The sequence below is a fragment of the Halictus rubicundus genome, unplaced genomic scaffold (assembly GCF_050948215.1).
Source record: "Halictus rubicundus isolate RS-2024b unplaced genomic scaffold, iyHalRubi1_principal scaffold1011, whole genome shotgun sequence".
NCBI lineage: Eukaryota > Metazoa > Arthropoda > Insecta > Hymenoptera > Halictidae > Halictus > Halictus rubicundus.
This window is the reverse complement of record NW_027489552.1, coordinates 30001-36051: the sequence shown is the minus strand read 5'-3', so window position 1 is coordinate 36051 and position 6051 is coordinate 30001.

The following is a 6051-nucleotide window of genomic DNA, read 5'->3' as shown; positions in this document are numbered from 1 at the left end:
CGTCCATTATTTGCTAATAACTCGATAAATAATAATTGTAGCGAGTTTGGTGTTATGATATATATTGTTAGAAACCGTCTATATTACAGTGATATCACGTCGAAAATCGTCTAGGACCGATAGGGGAAAAAGTTTCCTCTTGGCGGTGGGACTTAGAAAAATTTCCAGAGTTTTGTCGACGGAGTAGCACATCCGTCCATTATTTGCTAATAACTCGATAAATAATAATTGTAGCGAGTTTGGTGTTATGATATATATTGTTAGAAACCGTCTATATTACAGTGATATCACGTCGAAATCGTCTAGGACCGATACGGAAAAAGTTTCCTCTTGGCGGTGGGACTTAGAAAAATTTCCAGAGTTTTGTCGACGGAGTAGCACATCCGTCCATTATTTGCTAATAACTCGATAAATAATAATTGTAGCGAGTTTGGTGTTATGATATATATTGTTAGAAACCGTCTATATTACAGTGATATCACGTCGAAAATCGTCTAGGACCGATAGGGAAAAAGTTTCCTCTTGGCGGTGGGACTTAGAAAAATTTCCAGAGTTTTGTCGACGGAGTAGCACATCCGTCCATTATTTGCTAATAACTCGATAAATAATAATTGTAGCGAGTTTGGTGTTATGATATATATTGTTAGAAACCGTCTATATTACAGTGATATCACGTCGAAAATCGTCTAGGACCGATAGGGAAAAAAGTTTCCTCTTGGCGGTGGGACTTAGAAAAATTTTCGTCGAACGTCCGACGGAGTAGCACATCCGTCATTATTTGCTAATAACTCGATAAATAATAATTGTAGCGAGTTTGGTGTTATGATATATATTGTTAGAAACCGTCTATATTACAGTGATATCACGTCGAAAATCGTCTAGGACCGATACGGAAAAAGTTTCCTCTTGGCGGTGGGACTTAGAAAAATTTTCGTCGAACGTCCGACGGAGTAGCACATCCGTCCATTATTTGCTAATAACTCGATAAATAATAATTGTAGCGAGTTTGGTGTTATGATATATATTGTTAGAAACCGTCTATATTACAGTGATATCACGTCGAAAATCGTCTAGGACCGATACGGAAAAAGTTTCCTCTTAGCGGTGGGACTTAGAAAAATTTCCAGAGTTTTGTCGACGGAGTAGCACATCCGTCCATTATTTGCTAATAACTCGATAAATAATAATTGTAGCGAGTTTGGTGTTATGATATATATTGTTAGAAACCGTCTATATTACAGTGATATCACGTCGAAAATCGTCTAGGACCGATAGGGAAAAAGTTTCCTCTTGGCGGTGGGACTTAGAAAAATTTCCAGAGTTTTGTCGACGGAGTAGCACATCCGTCCATTATTTGCTAATAACTCGATAAATAATAATTGTAGCGAGTTTGGTGTTATGATATATATTGTTAGAAACCGTCTATATTACAGTGATATCACGTCGAAAATCGTCTAGGACCGATACGGAAAAAGTTTCCTCTTAGCGGTGGGACTTAGAAAAATTTCCAGAGTTTTGTCGACGGAGTAGCACATCCGTCCATTATTTGCTAATAACTCGATAAATAATAATTGTAGCGAGTTTGGTGTTATGATATATATTGTTAGAAACCGTCTATATTACAGTGATATCACGTCGAAAATCGTCTAGGACCGATAGGGAAAAAGTTTCCTCTTGGCGGTGGGACTTAGAAAAATTTCCAGAGTTTGTCGACGGAGTAGCACATCCGTCCATTATTTGCTAATAACTCGATAAATAATAATTGTAGCGAGTTTGGTGTTATGATATATATTGTTAGAAACCGTCTATATTACAGTGATATCACGTCGAAAATCGTCTAGGACCGATAGGAAAAAGTTTCCTCTTGGCGGTGGGACTTAGAAAAATTTCCAGAGTTTTGTCGACGGAGTAGCACATCCGTCCATTATTTGCTAATAACTCGATAAATAATAATTGTAGCGAGTTTGGTGTTATGATATATATTGTTAGAAACCGTCTATATTACAGTGATATCACGTCGAAAATCGTCTAGGACCGATACGGAAAAAGTTTCCTCTTAGCGGTGGGACTTAGAAAAATTTCCAGAGTTTTGTCGACGGAGTAGCACATCCGTCCATTATTTGCTAATAACTCGATAAATAATAATTGTAGCGAGTTTGGTGTTATGATACATATTGTTAGAAACCGTCTATATTACAGTGATATCACGTCGAAAATCGTCTAGGACCGATACGGAAAAAGTTTCCTCTTAGCGGTGGGACTTAGAAAAATTTTCGTCGAACGTCCGACGGAGTAGCACATCCGTCCATTATTTGCTAATAACTCGATAAATAATAATTGTAGCGAGTTTGGTGTTATGATATATATTGTTAGAAACCGTCTATATTACAGTGATATCACGTCGAAAATCGTCTAGGACCGATACGGAAAAAGTTTCCTCTTGGCGGTGGGACTTAGAAAAATTTTCGTCGAACGTCCGACGGAGTAGCACATCCGTCCATTATTTGCTAATAACTCGATAAATAATAATTGTAGCGAGTTTGGTGTTATGATATATATTGTTAGAAACCGTCTATATTACAGTGATATCACGTCGAAAATCGTCTAGGACCGATAGGGAAAAAGTTTCCTCTTGGCGGTGGGACTTAGAAAAATTTTCGTCGAACGTCCGACGGAGTAGCACATCCGTCCATTATTTGCTAATAACTCGATAAATAATAATTGTAGCGAGTTTGGTGTTATGATATATATTGTTAGAAACCGTCTATATTACAGTGATATCACGTCGAAAATCGTCTAGGACCGATAGGGAAAAAGTTTCCTCTTGGCGGTGGGACTTAGAAAAATTTCCAGAGTTTTGTCGACGGAGTAGCACATCCGTCCATTATTTGCTAATAACTCGATAAATAATAATTGTAGCGAGTTTGGTGTTATGATATATATTGTTAGAAACCGTCTATATTACAGTGATATCACGTCGAAAATCGTCTAGGACCGATACGGAAAAAGTTTCCTCTTAGCGGTGGGACTTAGAAAAATTTCCAGAGTTTTGTCGACGGAGTAGCACATCCGTCCATTATTTGCTAATAACTCGATAAATAATAATTGTAGCGAGTTTGGTGTTATGATATATATTGTTAGAAACCGTCTATATTACAGTGATATCACGTCGAAAATCGTCTAGGACCGATAGGGAAAAAGTTTCCTCTTGGCGGTGGGACTTAGAAAAATTTCCAGAGTTTTGTCGACGGAGTAGCACATCCGTCCATTATTTGCTAATAACTCGATAAATAATAATTGTAGCGAGTTTGGTGTTATGATATATATTGTTAGAAACCGTCTATATTACAGTGATATCACGTCGAAAATCGTCTAGGACCGATACGGAAAAAGTTTCCTCTTGGCGGTGGGACTTAGAAAAATTTCCAGAGTTTTGTCGACGGAGTAGCACATCCGTCCATTATTTGCTAATAACTCGATAAATAATAATTGTAGCGAGTTTGGTGTTATGATATATATTGTTAGAAACCGTCTATATTACAGTGATATCACGTCGAAAATCGTCTAGGACCGATAGGGAAAAAGTTTCCTCTTGGCGGTGGGACTTAGAAAAATTTCCAGAGTTTTGTCGACGGAGTAGCACATCCGTCCATTATTTGCTAATAACTCGATAAATAATAATTGTAGCGAGTTTGGTGTTATGATACATATTGTTAGAAACCGTCTATATTACAGTGATATCACGTCGAAAATCGTCTAGGACCGATACGGAAAAAGTTTCCTCTTAGCGGTGGGACTTAGAAAAATTTTCGTCGAACGTCCGACGGAGTAGCACATCCGTCCATTATTTGCTAATAACTCGATAAATAATAATTGTAGCGAGTTTGGTGTTATGATATATATTGTTAGAAACCGTCTATATTACAGTGATATCACGTCGAAAATCGTCTAGGACCGATAGGGAAAAAGTTTCCTCTTGGCGGTGGGACTTAGAAAAATTTCCAGAGTTTTGTCGACGGAGTAGCACATCCGTCCATTATTTGCTAATAACTCGATAAATAATAATTGTAGCGAGTTTGGTGTTATGATATATATTGTTAGAAACCGTCTATATTACAGTGATATCACGTCGAAAATCGTCTAGGACCGATAGGGAAAAAGTTTCCTCTTGGCGGTGGGACTTAGAAAAATTTTCGTCGAACGTCCGACGGAGTAGCACATCCGTCCATTATTTGCTAATAACTCGATAAATAATAATTGTAGCGAGTTTGGTGTTATGATATATATTGTTAGAAACCGTCTATATTACAGTGATATCACGTCGAAAATCGTCTAGGACCGATACGGAAAAAGTTTCCTCTTGGCGGTGGGACTTAGAAAAATTTTCGTCGAACGTCCGACGGAGTAGCACATCCGTCCATTATTTGCTAATAACTCGATAAATAATAATTGTAGCGAGTTTGGTGTTATGATATATATTGTTAGAAACCGTCTATATTACAGTGATATCACGTCGAAAATCGTCTAGGACCGATACGGAAAAAGTTTCCTCTTAGCGGTGGGACTTAGAAAAATTTCCAGAGTTTTGTCGACGGAGTAGCACATCCGTCCATTATTTGCTAATAACTCGATAAATAATAATTGTAGCGAGTTTGGTGTTATGATATATATTGTTAGAAACCGTCTATATTACAGTGATATCACGTCGAAAATCGTCTAGGACCGATAGGGAAAAAGTTTCCTCTTGGCGGTGGGACTTAGAAAAATTTCCAGAGTTTTGTCGACGGAGTAGCACATCCGTCCATTATTTGCTAATAACTCGATAAATAATAATTGTAGCGAGTTTGGTGTTATGATATATATTGTTAGAAACCGTCTATATTACAGTGATATCACGTCGAAAATCGTCTAGGACCGATACGGAAAAAGTTTCCTCTTGGCGGTGGGACTTAGAAAAATTTCCAGAGTTTTGTCGACGGAGTAGCACATCCGTCCATTATTTGCTAATAACTCGATAAATAATAATTGTAGCGAGTTTGGTGTTATGATATATATTGTTAGAAACCGTCTATATTACAGTGATATCACGTCGAAAATCGTCTAGGACCGATAGGGAAAAAGTTTCCTCTTGGCGGTGGGACTTAGAAAAATTTCCAGAGTTTTGTCGACGGAGTAGCACATCCGTCCATTATTTGCTAATAACTCGATAAATAATAATTGTAGCGAGTTTGGTGTTATGATATATATTGTTAGAAACCGTCTATATTACAGTGATATCACGTCGAAAATCGTCTAGGACCGATAGGGAAAAAGTTTCCTCTTGGCGGTGGGACTTAGAAAAATTTTCGTCGAACGTCCGACGGAGTAGCACATCCGTCCATTATTTGCTAATAACTCGATAAATAATAATTGTAGCGAGTTTGGTGTTATGATATATATTGTTAGAAACCGTCTATATTACAGTGATATCACGTCGAAAATCGTCTAGGACCGATACGGAAAAAGTTTCCTCTTGGCGGTGGGACTTAGAAAAATTTTCGTCGAACGTCCGACGGAGTAGCACATCCGTCCATTATTTGCTAATAACTCGATAAATAATAATTGTAGCGAGTTTGGTGTTATGATATATATTGTTAGAAACCGTCTATATTACAGTGATATCACGTCGAAAATCGTCTAGGACCGATAGGGAAAAAGTTTCCTCTTGGCGGTGGGACTTAGAAAAATTTTCGTCGAACGTCCGACGGAGTAGCACATCCGTCCATTATTTGCTAATAACTCGATAAATAATAATTGTAGCGAGTTTGGTGTTATGATATATATTGTTAGAAACCGTCTATATTACAGTGATATCACGTCGAAAATCGTCTAGGACCGATAGGGAAAAAGTTTCCTCTTGGCGGTGGGACTTAGAAAAATTTCCAGAGTTTTGTCGACGGAGTAGCACATCCGTCCATTATTTGCTAATAACTCGATAAATAATAATTGTAGCGAGTTTGGTGTTATGATATATATTGTTAGAAACCGTCTATATTACAGTGATATCACGTC